This window comes from Oryza glaberrima, chromosome 1, assembly GCF_000147395.1.
Source record: "Oryza glaberrima chromosome 1, OglaRS2, whole genome shotgun sequence".
NCBI classification, from domain to species: domain Eukaryota; kingdom Viridiplantae; phylum Streptophyta; class Magnoliopsida; order Poales; family Poaceae; genus Oryza; species Oryza glaberrima.
This window is the reverse complement of record NC_068326.1, coordinates 15,804,999-15,828,024: the sequence shown is the minus strand read 5'-3', so window position 1 is coordinate 15,828,024 and position 23,026 is coordinate 15,804,999. Positions and strand designations below refer to the sequence as shown.

At 48.3% G+C, this 23,026-nt stretch overlaps 1 pseudogene; it reads left to right on the top strand.

Annotated features, from left to right (window-relative positions):
• Nucleotides 1-22,476, top strand: part of LOC127773802 (B3 domain-containing protein Os02g0764100-like) — a 37,490-nt pseudogene extending 15,014 nt beyond the window's left edge.
• Nucleotides 22,477-23,026: the final 550 nt, after the last annotated feature.

Sequence of the window (23,026 nt, the reverse complement as noted above, 5' to 3'; positions counted from 1 at the left end):
GCTTCAATATTTTGTTCTCGGGATACATGCTTTAAAGTAACCAGCCGAAATTTCTTCATTAATTCTTGGCACTTCTCATTATAAACCATTAATGTATCATTCTTACACTCATATTCTCCTGCCAATTGACTGATTACCAGCAAAGAATCCCCCATGATTTCAATAGCATCAACTTCAACTTCCTTGAGTAATTGTAACCCTTTGAGCACTGCCTCATACTCAGCTTGATTATTAGTTGCATAAGGTTTGATAGTATAAGCAAACTCAAAACATGCCCCCCGAGGGAAAATTATAACTAAGCCGATACCACAACCATGAGTACACACCGACCCATCAAAGAATAAAGTCCATGGCACAATCTCAACCGAGCCGATTGAATCATCACGATGTTCCACAATAAAATCGGCTATAGCTTGTCCCTTAATTGCCTTCGGTGACTCATACCGAAGATCATACTCAGTTAAGGAAAATATCCACTTTCCAACCCTTCCTTTCAAAATCGGAGCCGATAACATGTATTTGACAACATCGGCCTTGCATATAACAATGCACTCATTGGATGATTGATAATGCCTCAATATAAGCACAAGCATAACTTCTCCACAGGGGAATATCTAGTTTCAGCATCCAAGAGCCGACGACTGAGATAGAATACAACTCGTTCTTTTCCTTCAAGCTCCTGAATCAAGACTGAGCCGATTGACTTCTCATCGGCCGATAGATACAATCTAAAAGGTATTCCTTTCTGTGGAGGAATCAAAACAGGAGGAGAGCTAAGATATTCCTTAATATTATCCCAAGCCTTTTGCTGCTCTGCCCTCCCCCCCAAGTAAACTGCTGATCAGCTTTCAATCTCAACAATGGTGTAAAAGGCTCTAACCTCCCAGACAAATTGGAAATAAATCTTCGAACAAAATTTATCTTGCCGATCATCTCTTGCAGTTCTGTCTTGTTCTCTGGAGGCTGAATCTTCTTGATCGCATTAACACTTCTTTGGGTCACCTCGGTCCCCCTCTCATGAACAAGAAATCCCAAAAACTGGCCAGCCGATACACCAAAAGCACATTTTGTCGGGTTCATCTTCAGGCCATATTTTCTGGTTCTCTCAAAAACTTTCCTCAAATCAGCTATGTGGTTCTCTATCTCTTTAAACTTAACAACCACATCATCAATATAGACTTCAACCAACCAGCCGATTACATCATGGTATATATAATTCATGGCTCTTTGATATGTAGCTCCAGCAATCTTCAAGCCGAAAGTCATCACAACCCATTCAAATAAGCCGATTGCACCAGGACACCTAAAAGCTGTCTTATGAATGTCTTCTTTGGTCATAAAAATCTGATTATATCCGGCGTTTCCATCCATAAAACTTAAAATCTTGTGTCCTGACGCAGCATCAACCAGCTGATCGGCTACCGGCATCGGATATTCGTCCTTCGGGGTAGCTTTATTCATGTTTCGGAAATCAATGCACACCCTGACCTTACCGTTCTTCTTGATAACAGGAACTATACTAGAAACCCACTCAGCATATCGGCAAGGACGAATAAAACCAGCATCATATAAAAGTTTAATCTCAGCCTTGACAGGTTCAAGCAAGTCGGCTTTGCATCTCCTCGGAGGTTGTTGATGTGGCCTAACCCCCGGTTTGATAGGTAGCCGATGTTCAACAATCGATCGGCTGAGTCCAGGCATCTCATAGTACTCCCAAGCGAAGCAATCTCTGAATTCTTTCAACAGCACTATCAACTTGGTTCTAAATTTCGTAGATAAATTCTTACTAATAAATGTCGGCCTTGGTCGATCACCTGGACCTATATCAATTTCTTCCAAATCATCGGCCGACATAAAACCCTGTCCTTGCTTGTCATCGAGATCATCTACAGTGTCCTTGTTGTAAACGTCTGAACCCTCCACGACGCCCTCAAAATAATAGCTTGGGTTCTCCATCTTCAATTGGTTGTATATTAGAATCGGACACTTTTAGAAAATCTCCATCCCAAACTTTTCCAGATAAACAATCAAGACCATCCATCTCCCAAAGAGTTAAATCGGCACTGGCAACATTGACTGACCTGTCGACTGGCACAATTTCAATCTTGTTGCCTTTCCATTGAATCAAACATTGATGCATGGTTGAAAGAATGCAACAATTAGCATGAATCCAATCCCTTCCAACCAACAAGCTATAAGAACCCTTCCCATCGATGACAAAAAATGTTGTAGGGATAGTTTTGTTGCCGACTGTCAGCTCCACATTCAAAACTCCTTTGGTTTCTGATGGATTGCCACCAAAATCTTTGAGCACCATGTTTGTCTTGATGAGATCTTCAGCGTTTCTGCCCAACTTCCTAAATGTAGTGTAAGGCATCAAGTTCACTGCAGCGCCACCATCGACCATCATCTTGGCCATCGGCTTCCCATTGACATAACCATTTATATACAATGGTTTAAGATGTCGATTCTCCATACCCTCTGGCTTCTCAAAAACTTCCTACTCTGGCGACAAAATCAATTTAGCCGATTTTTCTTCAACTTCATCGATATCGGCTTGCTTGATCCCAAACTCGGCAGGCAACGTGAAAACCATGTTGACCGAAGCAGTTACAACGCTTTTTCCTTTAACCAACCTTTTTTCTTCATTGGCTGTGGCTTCATCGGCTACAGGAACTTGATTCTTAACACGCCACTCTTGCCTCTTTTTCTTCAGCCGATGGTTAATTTCCTACTCGACCTCCCGAAAGCGCTCCCTGTTCCTCAATCTTTGAACCCTTCTCTTTTGATTCTTCGTAAAGATACCAGAAGGACACCATTGATTCTTCCTATTTTCATTGTCCTCCTGCCCACGATCTTGATTCACTGGACCCAATCTTTGATGAACAAGAACTCTTGTCTGCCTTAGCCGATTGCCCCTACTATATGATCGGCTCGAGCTCTCGGCAATATCACTGCACCCAGGACAGTCTTCAATAGATGGCAGCCTCATACCTTCATTCCAACAGAATATAAAGAACTCACAACCCCAATGAGGATCAAAGCCATCATCATCTTCTTCATAATGCTTCTCCTGCTGCTTGTCACACTTCCTTTGATATTTGTTGATAATTTTAGCCGAATTTACTTGAAAACCTCTTGCATGACCTCCATCGGTTGTTCGGCCAGCTGTATGCACCATATTAACAAGAAAAGGATTGCCATCAACCTTCATCGGCCTCTTAGAGTCATCAAATTTGATTTTGCCTCCTTCAGTAGCCGCTTGGATCTGCTGCCTGAATACCTTGCAGCCATTGGTCGTATGAGACCCAGAATTATGCCACTTGCAATACCTTTTCTTGCCCAATTCTTCAACCGATGGAATTGTGTGACCGGCAGGAAGTTGAATCTGCTTCTCTCGGAGTAGCAAGTCAAAAATCTTGTCAGCCTTAGTAATATCAAAGTCATACCTCTCCTCTTTTCCTGAGTTCTTTACCCATTGGCATGGTATAACCTTTTTGCTCCTTACCCATTTGGCTGCAGCTATCTCAGAATTATCATCCTCATCATCTGACCCATACATGGTTAACTTTCCTAGAATTCTTCCTTGCCTCTGCAAACCTTTGTTCATGCAAGGTTACCTTCTGTGTGAGATGAGACAAGCTTTCAAAATCCTCAGATGAGAATTTCTCCCTGATTGGAGCAATCATACCCTGAAAAGCCAAATCGGCTAACTGGGCATCAGTCAAACCGAGCCGATTGAATCATCACGATGATCAACAATAAAATCGGCTATAGCTTGTCCCTTGATCGCCTTCGGTGATTCGTACCGAAGATCAAATTCCGTTAAGGAAAATATCCACTTTCCAACCCTTCCTTTCAAAATCGGAGCCGATAACATGTACTTGACCTCATCAGCCTTGCATATTACAATGCATTCATTCGATAATAGATAATGCCTTAACCTTGTACATTAAAAATACAAGCACAAGCACAACTTTTCCATAGGAGAATATCTCGTTTCTGCATCCAAGAGCCGACGACTTAAATAGAATACAACTCTTTCTTTTCCTTCAAGCTCCTGAATCAAGAACGAACCGATTGACTTCTCTCCGGCTGATAGATATTGTTGGCGGATGCCATGAGGCCCTTCAACCAAATCTGCCAAAACCCATGGCGAAGGCTATGGAGCAAGAACGGCGCGAGGCGAAGAGTCGTACGAGTGCCTTGCCAGGCCAGAGGCGTCTCAGGCGAAGGGTGCAAGGCGAAGACTATCTGCCGAAGGAAGACGACTTCGCCTTGGCAAGTTCGCCCCCGCGAGGGCCGAAGAAGCCTTTTCGGCCCATCAAGCCTAGGGGCAATAGGGCCGACGATCGCCAGACGGCCCATCAGGGGCCCATGAGCCCCTATATCATCATGTACCCCTGTAAATGTCCCTTTCGTAAGGGTAATCATGTAAATTCCCCTGTATAACCTAAACCCTAGTAGTAAGAACCTGTAATAGGGCTATAAATAGGGCCATGTAACGCGGGGATCCCGAAGGAAATTCAAAATTTAATATACTTCGTTTTTCCAACCACTATTGAGTAACCACGTCTTTCGACGTATGCGGTTGTCGTTTCGACAACAGCTGGCGCCGACCGTGGGGACCTCCGAGCGAAACCACTGAGAGCGAATGCCACCGAAGAGGGTCGTGAAGGAGAAGGTTGCCAAGCGGAAGGAAAGCGATGCCGGACCGGACATGGCCGCCGAGGAGGGAGCAGAGCCTTCGGCGCTAGTGGCCGAAGGTGGAGGACCATCTGCTTCCACATCTGCGCCATCACAACCGCCTTCGGCCCCTGCCGCCTCTGTGCAAGTGCCGAACACAGCCGACATGGCGAAGGCGGCTGCGGCGGCATGGGCACTCCAGACCAGGGCGGAGATCCTTTCGACAAGCCAACTGGTGGTGCCCCAAGCCGCTCCATTGCAGCCGACAGCGGCCCCAACCGCGCTCGCCGCCGTGTAGGCCCAAGTCAGCCCTGACCCCGAAGCACAAGCCGAAGCCGACATGGAAGCCATGCGACAGAACATGACACGGCTCCAAGACATGCTTCGCCAAATGCAAGAACAACAACAAGCATACGAGGCGGCAAGGCGGACCAAGGTCGCGTCGGCTCCAATCCTTCAGTATTCGGCAGGTTATGTCCCACCTCAAGTCCATCCGCAAGTGACGACCCAGCCCTTTCCGCCACAAGTCGCACAAGCGCCAATGTACTTTGCCGGGCAGCAATTGGCCGTAGCAGCGCATCCAGCCCCTCACGTTCTATCGCAAGCTCAACCAGTCGCTGCCCAAGTACACCATCAACCACCTGGCCAAGCGCCACAAACAGTGGCGGAAAGGGCTTCGGCTCTGCAGGCACAACTCCAAGCTTTCCTTCAGCAACTCAACCAACCCCACTGCATTTCAAGTACAACCCCATCGGCCCACCCGGAGGGGAATACAAGTCAAGGTGCGCCTAATTGGTTGCCACCGATTCAGCCGGGCCTGGGAGTTTCGCCGTGGAATCAAGGACCGCAGTTCGACTTCGTCAACGCTGCTCAGGCGCCAACCGTTCGGCAGCAAGCTCCAACTCCAGGCTTCGGAACAAACCAAGTACCAATCCAAGCTGCCATGACGTGGTCGCAGCCAATTCTTGACCCATCCATGGCGGCTCAGCAAGTACCTCCAGTTGGAGCCGGGCAGTCGAATGCCACGGCTCAACCCCACGCACAAGCTGCGATTTTGCCCTTCGCCACACCGTACCCACAGCAAGGTGCGGGAAACAGGGAGGGAGGCAAAAAGGGGCTACCGCTGAGTGGGGGAATCAAGACTCGTCCAATCCCACCACAGTTCAAGTTCCCACCCGTCCCGCGCTATTCCGACGAAACTGACCCGAAGGAGTTCCTCTCCATCTACGAGTCAGCGATCGAAGCGGCTCATGGTGACGAAAATACCAAGGCAAAGGTAATACATCTCGCTCTAGACGGCATCGCCCGTTCTTGGTATTTCAATTTACCAGCCAATAGCATTTACTCATGGGAGCAATTGCACGATGTTTTTGTCCTTAACTTTCGAGGCACCTACGAGGAGCCGAAGACGCAACAACACCTACTCGGCATTCGCCAAAGGCAGGGGGAGTCGATAAGGGAGTACATGCGTCACTTCTCGCATGCCCGGTGCCAAGTTCAAGATATAACCGAGGCGTCGGTTATAAACGCCGCTTCGGCCGGTCTGCTCGAGGGCGAACTCACAAGAAAAATCGCCAACAAGGAGCCTCAGACGCTCGAGCACCTACTTCGCATCATTGACGGGTTCGCAAGGGGCGAGGAGGATTCCAAGCGACGGCAAGCTATACAAGCTGAGTACGACAAAGCCTCCATCGCTGCTGCTCAAGCTCAAGCACAAGTTCAAGTTGCCGAACCACCTCCCCTCTTTGTTTGCCAGTCTTAGTCGGCGATCCAAGGACAGCCGCCAAGGCAAGGCCAAGCCCCCATTACTTGGAGAAAGTTCAGAACAGACCGTGCGGGCAAAGCTGTCATGGTGGTCGAAGAAGTGCAAGCCCTCCGCAAGGAGTTCGATGCCTAGCAAGCGAGCAACCATCAGCAGCCAACCCGCAAGAAGGTCCGAAAAGACCTCTACTGCGCCTTTCACGGACGCTCTTCGCACACCACGGAGCAATGCCGAAACATTAGGCAACGTGGCAACGCACAAGACCCAAGGCCGCAGCAGGGAACAACTGTCGAAGCACCCCGCGAAGCAGTTCAGGAGCAAACACCCCCAGCCGAACAACGCCAAGATGTACAGCGAAGGGTAATCCAAGTGATTACAAGGGCTGACCCGCCAAGCCAGTTGTCCAAACGGCAGAAGAAGATGCAAATCCGTATGATCCACAGCATCACTTCGGCGGGTGAAGGGGCGCCGCGGTATTTGAACCAGTTAATTTCTTTTGGGCCGAAAGACGCAGAAGGAGTTATGTTCCCGCATCAAGATCCCCTGGTAATCTCAGCTGAGATAGCTGGTTTCGAAGTCCGACGAATCCTGATCGACGGAGGGAGTTCGGCCGATGTCATCTTCGTCGAAGCATATGCCAAGATGGGGTTGCCTACCCAAGCCCTTACCCCAGCACCAGCATCGCTCCGCGGTTTCGACGGAGAAGCAGTTCAAGTTCTCGGCCAAGCACTTTTACTGATAGCCTTTGGCTCGGGGGAGAACAAACGCAAAGAGCAAATACCGTTCGACGTCGTCGACATCCCGTACAACTACAACACCATCTTCGGCCGTGCAACCCTGAACAAGATGTCTGCCGATCGCCAAGAAGCGGCGAAAGCCGAAGTACAAAAATTGCTCAGGGCGGGGGTTATCCAAGAGATTGACCATCCGGAGTGGTTGGCAAATCCAGTGCTGGTGCGGAAGTCAAACGGCAAATGGCGCATGTGTGTCGATTTCACAGACCTGAACAAAGCGTGTCCGAAAGACGACTTCCCCTTGCCGTGAATCGACCAGCTCGTGGATTCAACAGCTGGATGCGAGCTCATGAGTTTCCTGGATGCATAATCCGATTACCACCAGATCCACATGAACCCGCTCGACATCCCCAAAACATCCTTCATCACTCCATTTGGCACATTTTGTCACCTCAGGATGCCTTTCGGCTTAAGGAACGAAGGAGCAACTTTCGCCAGGCTGGTGTACAAGGTCCTTGGCAAGCAGTTGGGGCGGAATGTGGAAGCTTACGTCGACGACATTGTCGTAAAAAGCCGCAAGGCTTTCGATCATGCGATCGACCTGCAGGAGACATTCGACAGCTTGCGCACAGCAGGCATAAGGCTGAATCCGGAGAAGTGCGTTTTCGGCGTCCGCGCAGGCAAGTTGTTGGGTTTCCTTGTTTCCGAAAGAGGCATTGAGGCGAATCCCGAGAAAATCGATGCCATCCAGCAAATGAAGCCTCCGTCAAGCGTACATGAAGTACAAAAGCTTGCAGGCCGAATTGCGGCACTCAGTCGATTCCTCTCAAAGGCAGCTGAAAGAGGTTTGCCCTTTTTCAAGACCCTCCGGGGTGCAGGAAAGTTTAATTGGACACCAGAGTGCCAAGCACCATTCGACGAGCTAAAGCAATACTTGCAAAGCCCGCCAGCTCTGATAAGCCCACCCCCAGGAAGCGAACTGCTGTTATACTTAGCAGCTACCCTCGTCCAAGAAACAGAGTTCGGACAAAAACCGGTCTACTTAGTCTCCGAAGCACTGCAAGGAGCGAAGACAAGGTACATTGCAATGGAAAAGCTCGCTTACGCCCTAATGATGGCTTCGCGCAAGCTTAAGCACTACTTCCAGGCCCACAAAGTCATAGTGCCATCACAGTACCCCTTGGGCGAAATACTCCGAGGCAAGGAAGTCACTGGCCAGCTCAGCAAGTGGGCGGCAGAGCTATCCCCGTTCGACTTACATTTTGTTGCACGCTCTGCTATCAAGTCTCAAGTGCTAGCCGACTTCGTAGCTGAATGGACACCGGTACTTGCCCCCGACCCCGAGCTCGCCGAACAATTCTGGGTGATGTGCTCTGACGGCTCGTGGTCGCACAAGGGAGCAGGCATTGCGGCAGTCCTATTTTCGCCGAATGGTGTGCCGATTCTGTACGCAGCAAGACTGCAGTTCGACACAACCAACAATGCAGCGGAATACGAAGCCGTCCTCCCGGGCCTAAGAAAGGCGAAAGCACTAGGAGTCCGGCGCCTGCTAATTCGAACTGACTCCAAGTTGGTAGCAGGCCATGTTGACAAATCCTTCGAGGCAAAAGAAGAGGGAATGAAGAGGTATCTAGAGGCTGTTCGGTCCATGGAAAAATGCTTCACCGGCATAACGGTCGAACACTTGCCTAGAGACCAGAACGAGGAAGCAGACGCCTTGGCGAAATCCGCTGCTTGTGGTGGCTCACATTTGCCTGGCATCTTTTTCGAAGTCCTACATGCTCCAAGTGTGCCCATGGACAGCTCCGAAGTCATGGCAATCGACCAGGAGAAACTGGGCGAAGACCCATATGACTGGCGAACCCCATTTGTGAAACACCTTGAAACTGGCTGGCTTCCGGTAGACGAAGCAGAAGCGAAGCGTTTGCAACTCAGAGCCATAAAGTATAAGATGGTCTCGGGTCAGCTTTACCGCTCCGGGGTACTTCAAATCTTACTTCGTTGCATCTCTTTTGCCGAAGGCGAATAAATAGCAAAAGAGATACACCAGGGGCTATGTGGCGCGCACCAGGCTGCAAGAACAGTGGCCTCCAAAGTATTTAGACAAGGAGCTTATTGGCCCACTGTGTAGAAAGTCTGTGTTGAGCAAATAAAGAAGTGCGAAAATTGCCAGCGTCATGGCCGAAGCCAAGCCGCGCCCCAGTATGATCTGCAGCCCATTGCGCCAATATGGCCCTTCGCCAGATGGGGATTGGACATCATCGGGCCGTTCCCGATGGTGCGAAACGGGTATAAATTCGCAATTGTAGCTGTGGAATATTTCTCTCGATGGATTGAAGCCGAACCCCTTGGGGCAATCACTTTGGCAACAGTACAGAAGTTTGTATGGAAAAACATTGTTTGCCGTTTTCGGAGTGCCAAAAGAGTTCATTACTGACAACGGCAAGCAGTTTGACTCTGATAAGTTTAGAGAAATGTGCGAAGGGCTTAACCTGGAAATCAGGTTCGCGTCGGTCGCACACCCGCAGTCAAATGGGGCGGCCGAACATACGTTAAAGTTCACGCTCCCGAACATTGTCTTCTTCGTTCCAGCCGGGGTAATCACCGTCTTCGAGTTCACGGTGGCGAAAAATATGGCGCCAAAGAGCTTGGCGTTAGGCTCAAACCCGGAAGTCCGGCACGCCCAGTCGAAGATAGGGATCCAAACAAGCGCTGACGGGCTCAACTGCAGAAGCTCCACCTGGAAGAGGGGAAGGATCTCCGGCAACAACACGTTGCAGGGAAACCGTAGCCCTGCCTCAGAAAAGACGGCGAACACCACCGTCCGATTGTCGATAGGTTTCGGCACCACGGCTTTCCCTGGGGCGAAAGCCTGCCCCTCGACCAACGCCCCAGAGCTGACCAGCTTCGCCAGCTCGACGTCGTCCACAAGAGAGGCCCCCAAAAAGGCGGTGCTGTCGTCATCGACTCGGCCGGGATCCGGCCCTTTCGCCGAAGCAGGGTTTGGCTTGCGAGGGGCCATGGCAAACGGTGCGTTTGCGGCGGCGAAGAAAGAGAATGGGCGAAACGCTGGAGGGGTCGAGAGATGCTGTGGAAGAAAGAAACGGAGGAAGAGAGCGCACGCGGTAAAATGGCAAGTGTGGCGGTGAAAAGGAAAGGTCGGTGGGATATATAGCTCGCCCGAGCGACCGTTCATCTACCCACCAGTAATAAAGCGCCACGTGTCGCAAGGGTAGGCGAAACGGTAACTTCCCACCGTCCGAGCGGCACAGTAAAAAGCCTACGAAGGGAAAGCCCAATACTGTTCCTTTCGGCCCGGGAAAAAGAAAATATATAAAAAAATGTATATAATATATATATATATATATATATATATATGAATATGCCACCAAACGTAGGAGGCGAAGTGCAGCAAAACAATTCCAGCCGAACAAATAACAAACTTCATTCGCAGGAATAATGTAGGTTTCGGCAGAAGCATCGGTCGAAAGGGGGCGCCGCATACCATACCACATGTTTTGCACAGTCTCGGCCAAAGCTCCAATCTCACCCTTGCCCATGAGGGGCTTGTTGGCGGATGGCATGAGGCCCTTCGACCAAATCTGCCGAAACCCATGGCGAAGGCTATGGAGCAAGAACGGCGCGAGGCGAAGAGTCGTACGAGTGCCTTGCCAGGCTAGAGGCGTCTCAGGCGAAGGGTGCAAGGCGAAGACTATCTGCCGAAGGAAGACGACTTCGCCTTGGCAAGTTCGCCCCCGCGAGGGCCGAAGAAGCCTTTCCGGCCCATCAAGCCTAGGGGCAATAGGGCCGGCGATCGCCAGATGGCCCATCAGGGGCCAATGAGCCCCTATATCATCATGTACCCCTGCAAATGTCCCTTTCGTAAGGGTAATCATGTAAATTCCCCTGTATAACCTAAACCCTAGTATAAATAACCCCCTAGGGCCTTGTAACGGGGGGATCCCGAAGGAAATTCAAAATTTAATACACTTCGTTTTTCCAACCACTGTTGAGTAACCACGTCTTTCGACGTATGCGGTTATCGTTTCAACAACAGATATAATCTAAAAGGTATTCCCTTTTGTAGAGGAATCAAAACTGAAGGAGAGCTTTGAATCTCAACAACGGTGTAAAAGGTTTTGATACTATCCAAAGCTTTCTGCTGCTCTGCCCCCCAAGTAAACTTTTGATCGGCTTTCAATCTCAACAACGGTGTAAAAGGTTCTAATCTTCCAAATAAGTTAGAGATAAACCTTCTAACAAAATTTATTTTGCCGATCATCTCCTGTAATTCTGTCTTGTCTTCCGGAGGTTGAATCTTCTTGATCGCATTAATACTCCTCTGAGTTATTTCAATCCCCCTTTCATGAACAAGAAATCCCAAAAACTGGCCAGCCGATACACTAAAAGCACACTTTGTTGGATTCATCTTCAGGCCATACTTCCTAGTCCTCTCAAAAACCTTCCTCAAATCGGCTATGTGGTCCTCTATTTCCTTGGACTTAACAACCACATCATCAATATAAACTTCAACCAACCAGCCGATTAGATCATTATATATATAATTCATAACCCTTTGATATGTAGCTCCAGCACTTTTCAGGCTGAAAGTCATCACAACCCATTCAAACAAGCCGATTGCACTAGGACACCTGAAAGCTGTCTTATGGATATCTTCTTCAGCCATAAAGATCTGATTGTACCCTGCATTACCATCCATAAAACTCAATATCTTGTGCCCTGAAGCAGCATCAACCAGCTGATCGGCTACTGGCATTGGATACTTATCCTTTGGGGTAGCTTTGTTCAAGTCTCGAAAATCAATGCACACCCTGACTTTGCCGTTCTTCTTGATAACTGGAACTATACTGGAAACCCACTCGGCATATCGACAAGGACGAATAAAAACAGGTTCGAGCATATCGGCTTTGCATCTTATCGATGGCTGCTGGTACGGTCTAACCCCCGGTTTGATGGGTAGCCGATGTTCAACAATTGATCGGCTGTGTCCTGGCATCTCATAATACTCCCAAGCAAAGCAATCTCTGTATTCTTTCAAGAGCTCTATCAGCTTGGTTCTAAATTCTGGAGATAAGTTTTTACTGATGAATGTCGGCCTTGGTCTATCACCTGGTCCTATATCAATTTCTTCCAAATCATCAGCCGACATAAAACCTTGTCCTTGCTTGTCATCGAGATCATCTACTGTGTCCTTGGTGTAGACATTTGAACCCTCCACGACGCCCTCAAAATAATAACTTGGGCTCTCCATCTTCAATCAGTTGTATATCACAATCGGACACTTTTAGAAAATCTCCATCCCAGACCTTTCCAGACAAGCAATCAATACCATCCATCTCCCAAAGAGCTAAATCAGCACTGGCAACGTTAACTGACCTATCGGCTGGCACGATCTCAATCTTGTCACCTTGCCATTGAATGAAGCATTGATGCATGGTTGAAGGAATACAACAATTAGCATGAATCCAATCCCTTCCAAGCAACAAGCTGTAGGAGCCCTTCCCATCGATGACAAAAAAATGTTGTAGGGACGGTTTTGCTGCCGACTGTCGGCTGCCGACTGCCGACTGCCGACCGGCCCGCCCGCCACCCTCGCTGACGGGTGGGGCCCACCTGTCATCCCCGTCCTCCCGCCGCTCCCATCGCCCCGCCCACGCCAAGCGCCGCCGCCGCCGCCGAATCCGCCGCATCCCGCCGTCCCCACGTGCAATTAAGTGGGGGGAAATATTCCCCGTGATCCCCTCCCCCTTTCCCCCCATTTTTCCCTCTCTCTCTCGCATTCAAACAGCCGGATTTACTCCCGCAAATCTCGCAGGCGCCATTGATGGCGGCCGGACCTTCCGGCCGGTTTCCTTCCTCTCCCGGCCGCCCTCTCCCCCTTCTAACCCTATTTAAACCCTCCCCGCACCTCCTTCGCCCGTTTCCACCCTTTGCCGCGCCTTCTCCTCGCCGGAATCGAGCTCGTGCCGTCGCCCTCTCTCTCCTCCGTCGCCGACGACCTCCGGCAGGCCTTCTCCGCTCGCCGGGACCGTCTCCCGCCCCGGCGTCGCCTCCTCCGGCTTCGCCGCACCGCCGTCGACCCCGTCCACCCCCACGCCGAGCCCGCCGACCGCCGGAACGCCGCCGACTCCGTCGACCCGAGCCGCTCCGCCGCATTCCTCCGCTCTGGCCGCCTTTTTCGTCAACGCCGTCGACCTAGGGTGAGCCGTGGACCGCCGCCTCTTTTCCCCCTTCCCTTCCCCTCTCTCGGCCGCTGCTCCGCCGTGCCTATAGCCGCCGGCGACCATAGGAGCGCGGGCGCCGGCTCCCGCCGACCGCGCCGACGTGGTCGCCTTCGGGCGCGCCGAGTAGCCGCCGCGTGGGGCCCGGCCGTCAGCTGCCCGCGCCCTCGGGTGCGGCTGACGCGTGGGGCCCACGCCGGCCGGTGCGAGCCGGGTGCGCCCGGTCCACCGTGGACCGTGAGGCTGCCGCGTGGGCCCCACCCCCCGTGGACCCGGTCCGCACGCCCTCTCCCCTCGGCTGACGCAATAAACCCCTTTTTAAATTAAAATTTAAATGAAGAAATTCGCAAATATTCACTTAAAGAGCATATAAACTTCAAATGGCATAACTTGGCCATTTGAACTCGGAATTGGACCGTTCAAGTCTCTAATTTTTCCTTAAGAAGTCAAGAACCCATTTTTGTATTTTGTTCCTACTTGTTATATGGAGTTTACTAGAGTAAAAGCCTTTTTCCTTTCCGTTGGTCGTGTAGACGCTGCAGCTTCGGAAGATCCGCTCTTCGTGGAGGTTGAAGCCGACGTTTGGGAAAGCGAGCAAGGCAAGTCACATCATCCTTGAGCATATTGAATCCCAGTTTTTAAAATTATTTTGATTTAAATTATTGCATTATCGCTTTATTTAAATTCCCGCGTTATCACTGTTTTATTTAGCCATGCCTAGTTATCTTTGTTACGACCTTATTATTATTGCTATTGTTATTATTACCTTGTTCACCCTAGAATAAACAAAACCCGAACTAGTGGATACTCTATTCATGGTACCACTGGTATGAATTTAGGTAGATGCTTCGTTGTTTAATTAGGCAACATTAGGTGGTTTTATAACTCAAGTCTTTGGGAATATTCATATCACTTGGACACTATGGAATGGTTGGCTTATGGTGGAATTGGACATACACCTCTCTTCCTCTTTCAAAACCCCTAAAACCTATTTTTCGGTGGGGTTTGGGTGCATACCAGTTGTGGGAAGTAGCACCCCGGCCACTATAAGGATTAAGCTCGGGCCTCTGTTGCAAAGCACTACCGTACTTCCACATGTCTAGTGGGTAAGGCTTAGTTTGTGGCTCAGTCTGGTTATAAACAAAAGTACACGGATGGAGATGGACGAAGTCGGGGGTCGAAGGACATCTCTAGGACAAATGAAGGCTACACGAGCTGCGGCCCGGTAGTCGAGATGTCATGGCACAGGGCTGGTGTCCTACTGCTAGGGGCTCAATCCTGCCTGTCCTACTGCTAGGTGTCCTACTGGGAACTATGTCACGTCTTTCGTCCGTATACCGTGGTGGTATGTGGCACGTGGTTACACGTGAGGAAGATGTGTCTTGTGGGTAAAGATGTACACCTCTGATCAGAGTATAATCTATTCGAATAGCCGCGCCCTCGGTTATGGGCAAGCCTAGCAATGTACCCAAGTTAGTGTTTTAAATTCTTAAAACCTGATTAACAACTAAAATGTGGAATGGTTGGCCTGAGTTAGCTTGGGACGAGCTGGGAGCCAGGGTCGGGTTGCCAGTTCGGTCTGAATCATCGTAGGCCTTGGGTTAAGGCAGGTTCGTGTGGGTTCACGGCCTTGTTTAATAATATTGTATAGCTCTAGGAGCGTGTTTTTAAAAGTAGCTTTGAGCAACTAAGTGTCTTTTAATGCTGTTTACTGCAAACCCTAACCCCCTATATTATAACTCCCTTGTACTCCTTTGCAATTATTCTGCACTCATGGATGTGTCTTGTTGAGTACGGTGGTTGTACTCAGTCTTGCTCAATTTTTCCCAAACCCAGAAGAGGAGTTCCTGGATGATGAAGGCTTTGGTGTCTAGCTCGTGCCTGCCGTCAAGCGCCTGTGGTCGTCGCCCTAGTCTTCCGCCGTTTTTCGTTTGTCTTCATGTGTGCTGGGCCTTCGCCGCCCATGTAATAAATTAACTATTTACGCTTTCGCTTGTTCAACTCTGTATTGTATCAACTTTTGGTGTACCTTGCCTCCTGGGACAAGGAATAATACACGCACGTAAGGAACGCCCGTTGGGTTATTTCCGGTCGTGACACAATCTGCTGCCTTGGTGGCGTCTGCTGAATCGGTTGTTGCTGTACTGGGTCGATAGTAGGCTGAGTTGGTAAAAACATAGCAGTAACCTCCTCCTGAGCCATCCGATTAACATTTTGACCAGCATGTTGCGTCTGTTCTCTAGTCAACAACCGAGGATTAATCAGTTGCCTTGACGCCGATGATGGTGCAGCAAATGCAGGAGCCGATACCAGTGCTAGTGGTGCATTGGAAGCAGTCGGCTGGTTATTGGTGATCAAGGGCCGATAGTTTGGGAAAACGCCTCCTGGTAAATAAACTGGTCCTGTGGCTTGATACTCAGCTATCGAACCATCAACCATTGACTTCACCATGTTTGATAAGGCATTGACTAACACCCCAGATTGATTGACCAAAGCATGTTGCACGGCATAGTCAATCCGATCTTGGAAATTATTAAACTGTAATTGTGCTATATTACAATCTGGACCAAGATCCTCACCTTGCACCCCCTGGGAACCATCACCTTTAACTCCTGAGCCCTCTGCAGCACCTTTACCACCTGATTCAGTTGTACCAGCTGGAACTTGTTGTACTTCTCCATCCTTGGAAGAACCTGTCTCCATGAATGAGTTCAAGAACTGGTGTTGTGTTTGCTGCATCATCAGATCGAGCTCCTTCTTTTGCTCAGGTGTTAGCATGTCTACAGTGACGGGAACAATGTTTCCCTCATTAACTTCAAACCCACCAAGCTTTAGATTATTAGTCTTGGGAGGAGCCTCTTTGCCAGCCGAAGACGGTGATGGTGGCAGTTTCTCAGCCATGAGAGAATGTATTGTGATTCTGACTTCTAATGGGTCCCACTGGGCGTGCCAAAAGCGTGTTGATGTAAAAACACGAGGCCTGGGAGATCTGCTTAACTCCAGTGCAAGTCCAAAAGCTTGCCTTTAGGTGTATGAGAGTACCAGTTGATTTGATCCTGCAATCAACAAGAAACAAAGACAAAGAAACCGCAGTTAAATCCATAAACGATAGCCGATCGGCTTGTTGCCGATGACGTATCATTTATCTTTGAGTCGATATCATATATAGATCGATTGACAATCATGAATAAGTAAGAAAGAACTAAATCTACTCGATCGGCTGTAGATAATAACAATATATAATTTTTATGTAGATATATACTTAAATGAAGTGATTGGGATAGATCGGTTGCCATGCCGAGACAGTATAAATTACTTAGATCAAAATATATATTGACAACGAAACTATATATGTTCATAGTATAGCCGATCAGATAGATCTAGCATGTATCGGCTAATACTCCGATACTACTCTATATTAAGATATTAATGCAAGTAGAATATACCAAACAGAAAGCCTAATATACTTTAAATGCAACAAGATCTTGACATAAAGGGCAGATTTAACATGTCAATCGAGCATATAGGATAAATATAGTTAAATCAGGTAAGATCGGCTGAAACCTCGATGCTACCCTAATCGGCAACCAAAAGCAGGCTAGAGATTGAGATTCTAATTATGTCTCATAAGATCAAAGTCAACTGATGTAGCTACAAGTATGGAAAGAAGGACAATATCTAGACAATCAAGCCGTTGGATGTTTCATAGAGTGGTAGATATCCTAGATAATTTAAGTCAACGTCGATATTTAACCTAATCGGCTGCCTTCTAGTAACAGACGTTAGCTGATTAGAGGTTAGATAGCGATATTGCCAGAGATTATATAAGATATATGATAACTCGACGAATTACATAAACAAGATTAGAGTACCATAAAGATGGAAGCACTAATCCCAAGAACACAAGCCGCCATAACAAGTTTTACCTCTAGTTGAAGATCGAAACCGATGCAGCTCAACCCGAAAGCAAGAACTCGTCGAAACAAAACGAAAGTAAAAGGGTGGCGATGCACCGAGATTGTATTGAACGTGTGTTAGATTGATTACATGGGGTTCGGGGTCCATTTATGCCCGAGATTACAAAACATGTCCATATCGGACACGACTCTTATCTCTAACAAACTCTAAGATACTTTAAGTCTTTGCGGCAGACTTTTGCCCAAACATATCTCTAAGGAAATCACATAAAATATCCTAATTAATAGATACATTTGCCTTCTCAGGACTCTACCCGTGCGTGGCAATCCTCATGAAGTACATTACCTCAACCCGACAACGTATGCCGTGCCATATTGTCAGATTCAGCTTAATCGGCTAACCTTGTCCAACTCGGACTCTGTCGATCCTGGTCGCAGCCGACTCGGACTTTAGCCAATTCTTGCTTTGCTTGTAGGATATCTCCATCTTGGATTCCGCTTCGACTTTATCTTTGTCTCCGATACTGAAATTACCAAATTTGATTGTTAACATCGAGACATCGGGCCCTGTTTTATTGGTCGTAATTATCCAACTAAACACGACTTAATGGTGGGCTGTGGGTGCATGGTTTTGCTAGTCAGGCCCAGGGCAATTAAGGACTAGTTTGCGTGATGCACTGGAAGACTTACCGCGCTTACCACAAGCGGGAATGGGTAACTGGTTGACTTGTAGTATCACTTTCCTCTGGCTGACGTACCGTGGCTAGGGTGAGCGTGATGGAGCTAGGATGGGCCCTGTGACGGTCTTTGCTACTTCCGGATTCACCGTGGCACAAGGGGAGGATGCCCGCTGCCTGCTGGGGAGCGGGGGCGAAACCTGAGAAACAGTTGTAGCCTACATAACCTACCTACCCAGACCAAGGGAAGAAGGTATCAGATCACTGTAGTTCTAGACCCCTTTTTTTTCAAATAAAGGAAGTGACAACGTTTGCCCGAAGAGGTTGAATCAATAGTAAGAAGATACCACCCAGGCACAGAATCCGAAATAACAATCAGGAATAGGACTAGGAGAATGGGAACTGGTAAGCTGATAAGCGAGCGTCGGTATTGGCTTTTTGACAGAGGAAAGTGTGGCATCGATTGGTCAGGGGGAGTTATATGAAGGGTCTTGTCACAATCACTCGACATGGTGACGTGTCCGGCCGAGCACGGTGACATGCCGGTGGATTGTCTTGTGGGTACAGTTGTGCACCTATGGCCGGAGTAAAACTATTCGAATAGCCATGCCCACGGTTATGGGCGATTGAACAGAATCACCGCGATTAGTCTCACCCTTAATAATTGGTTAATGAACTGGTGTAGTTAGGTGGTTTGGTTGGGCCTGTTCAACGTGGTGTAGCGTTGATCAGTGGAGATTTAATATTACCTTAAATAATCAAATGTTTTACTGTTTTCAACTATAAATGCTTTACAACTGCCTTTATGCAAATAGCCACAAACCATCCTTGTATCCCCTTACACATTTGCATCATTGGTGTGGCTTGCTGAATACGATGGATGTATTCAGCCTTGCTATTATTCCCCCTCTCAAAAGTGTAGCTGTAGTTGAAGTTAGAGGACGAAGGCTCACACCCCGTTGAGTTTTGCCTGTGGAGTGGAGCTGAAGCCCCGTTAGGATCGCCTTTTCCGCTGCTGCTGCATTTTTTTCGTGTAAGGACTAAGTGCCTCTTCTGTAAATATTTACGCTTTATTTACATTTGGATATGTATATTAATCTATCATTTTGTGTACCCTAGCTGATTTCTGGATAGGGATTTAATACACAAGATAGTCTAAAAATTTGGGCTAAATTTCTAGGCGTGACGCGCTGCAAGCAAGTAGCAATGGCTAAACTTTAATCTAACAAAACCCAAGAAACCGTGAAAGGTTACCTAGCTATTTATGGAGGTGGAGGACTACCTAGGGGTGCCTAGGGTCGTGCTCCACCTGGTTGGGGCGCGCCCCACATGGTCCCACTTGGGTCGGGGTCCCAAATGAAGTTACAAGCCCATAGGCCCATTATTGGTGATGTAGCACCTTATTTCTGTGATTGCGGCCAAACAAGATAGAATTTGGAGATGAGGCTGGATCCATTGGAAAGAGGACTCCGAGAGCTTGCCATCAAGTACTCACAGGCTGAAAACAAAGCTTGTATACAGATTTGGCGGCCGTTTGAATGCAACAATGTCGTAGGTGGCCATGGCCAAATCATAATCCAGCACTTGGTCAACTTTATCTTGATGTGAGTGACGGTTGTATCAATAGTAGTCATAGTCACATCAGCCTAATAGGAAAATCATCAAAATTGACAATAATATCCAAGCATTAATCAAGATAACTATTTAGCGACCCATCAAAACACCTGTAATCTTCGGCAACTTGTTGCACCACCAATTCTGAGTCACCAAACGCTTCCACATGTCTACCAATACTTGTAAACCGAATAATAAAACATCATATTTTGCTTGATTATTTGTACAAAAATATTACAAGCGAACTGATGTTTCAAAACACACACCATTAGGCGAAAATAAAACTACACCTATACCTTGACCCTCCTTGCAAGAAGAACCATCAAAATAAAGCCTCTATTGGTATTTCTGAACGACATTACAAGAAATATAAATTCCCAGCAATGGCGCTAGAAATGGTCCTGGTATATCTATGGTTACAGAAGGAATCCGCAAGAGCACGGATATACCATTGTAGCATTTCACCCGGGAGTATTCCAAGGTATCGTATTTATTTAATCCCAAGGGAAGATTGTAAGAGAGAACTATGCTAACAATGTATACATGCCACTTGTATGATCTAAGCAGAGGTTAATATATCTATGATGTCTATAAAGTTAAAGCCCACTAAGTCTAAAGCTCGACATGCAACCATGTCACATCATCAACCACTAGCAATAATTACATATTTAATCTCATGTAAGCATACAACATGATCTACAATTTATTTAATACTACAAATCAAAATGCAAGCATATCCAATCATCACCTCTCATATCATTTGTACAATATTTTAACAAATCTATCTATCACTTTTACAATATTTAACATATACTTATCAATATTCCCTCCGTACTTGTTTATAAGGTTAAAGTGACACGAAGCAAATAACTCATATCTCTTATTAATCAATCCTACGCTATGTGGAAGGAGAAATAGAAAAACAATCAATTCCTATACTTATAGTATACACTCAATCTTAGTTTACATCTCTTAGTATACAGCTATGTAGCCAATACCCCTAATAGTGCCCTCCTGGTGTTTCGAGAGACCACCCCGGGTTGCCGAGTTCCTTACGACAACCTATCATTGCCATCCAACTGGGGCTAAATACAGAGGAGTACCCTCCCCACAAACGTTTCTTAGGAGTATATACTATCGTGGAGGAATACCCGTACTGAGCTGTCACCATCAGCAGCCCACCTTGACTGACCGGTAGCATATATGCCCAGATAGTGATATTTAATAATCCAGACACCACGTCTACATTATTAAATACTACTCTACATCCCCTGAGATGACATAGAGCAACTGAGTAATCGGACACCAAACCCACACCATTGCACCTCTCTGGTAGGCTAACTACACAACTATACAGATACAGATATAAAGTAAAGCCGATACCACTACAGGAATTCTGGGCTTCTGTGACGATTACATTATGACGATAACAGCCTGTTTCCTGTCACTGCCTGCAGTGACAAAATGGCTGTCATCACAGAAGGTGGGTCACTAACCAGTTTCTGTGACCACCAGAGGACATCGTCATTGATACAATGACGATAATTCTCCTGTCATTGATGAATGACGAGACAAATTCGTCATAACAAATTGAACCGAATAACGCCACATGTACGATGACATGTGATGTTGCAGATGACAAGGCGGGTGATGTGGCAATTCACATTCGGCCCATATAGCATGGGCTTTTTTATTTTCAATTTAGATCAGCCCAATTGGTCCAAATATTTTTTTTGACCCAGCTACAAATTTGCTTTTACATTTGGATAAAGTCCACTTAGACTCCCTTAATTGTTCACCGAATCTAATTCGTGACCCTTAACTGCAAAACCGGGTAGAACGACTCCCCGAATTACTGAAACCAGTGCAATTTGACTCCTCGAGCGGTTTTAGAGGGGGGTTTTGCTAACGTGGCATTGCTAACCCGGTCTTCATTCCACGTGGCGCTTACGTGGCATTAGAATTAAAAAAATATCTGTGGGATCCATCTATCATTCACACATAAAATATATTGTGGGATCCACTGACATGTGGGGCCCACATGTCATCCTTTATCCTTCCCTTCTTCCTCCTCCCTCTCTCTCCCTTCTCTCTCTTCTCTCCCCCTTTTCTCTTCCCCGTTCGGACGCCTCGGCGGCGGCGACGGCCGGGGACCGGAGTGGCGACGACGACCGTGCCACCGCCTGCCCCGTCTCCAAGCTGGCCTGCCATCGCGCAAGCTCCGCCGGGGGCGCGGCATGGGCGCCCGCACGCAGCCCACGCCGTCGTGGGCGCGGGAGCCACTGTTCGAGAAGGCCGTGACGCCCAACGACGTCGGCAAGCTCAATCGCCTGGTGGTGCCCAAGCAGCATGCGGAGAAGCACTTCCCGCTGTGGCGGACGAGCTCCGACGCCTCTGCCACCGCCGCCGCGGCCACCTGCAACTCTGCAAGGGCGTGCTCCTCAACTCGAGGACGAGGAGGGGAAGGTGTGGAGGTTCCGGTACTCATGCTGGAACAGCAGCCAGAGTTATGTGCTGACCAAGGGATAGAGCCGATTCGTGAGGGAGAAGGGCCTCCGCGCCGGCGACACCATAGTCTTCTCCCGCTCGGCGTATGGCCCCGACAAGCTGCTCTTCATCGACTGCAAGAAGAACAACACGGCGGCAGCCACCGGCGACGAGAAGCCAATTACAAGCGGCGAAGCAGCACGCGTCGTGAGGCTATTCGGCATGGACATCGCCGGCGGCGGCGGCAATTGCCGGAAGCGGGAGAGGGCGGTGGAAATGGGGCAAGAGGCGTTCTTGATGAAGAGGCAATGCGTGGTTCATCAACGTACTCCTGCCCTTGGCGCCCTGCTGTTATAGCATCAAATCAATTCATATATACATCATAAATCTTCCATCTTTTTGTTGTTCATCGCCTGTTGTTGTTTCATCTTCGATTTAGAGCTGTTCTATCTTCGTTTTTTTTCCTTTGTTTTGCAAAGAAGTTTGCCAAGTCAGAGATTGCAAATGATCGATCGATCGTGCCCCGTCTCCAAGCCGGCCAGCCATCGCGCCACCGCCAACGCCGTTGCCGAACCTCCGGTGGAAGGCGGTGTACAGAGCTTGCGTGATGGCAGGTCGGCTTGGAGAAGGGGCAGGCGGTGGCGCGGCCACCGTCGCCACTCCGGCCCCCGGCCGCCGCCGCCACCAATGCGTCCGAACGGGGAAGAGAAAAGGGGGAGAGAAAAGAGAGAGAAGGGAGAGAGAGAGGGAGGAGGAAGAAGGGAAGGATGGGGCCGCCGCCGCCACCAATGCGTCCGAACAGGGAAGAGAAAAGAGGGAGAGAAAAGAGAGAGAGAGAGGGAGGAGAAAGAAGGGAAGGATAAAGGTGGGTCCCACAATTTATTTTATGTGTGAATGATAGATGGAT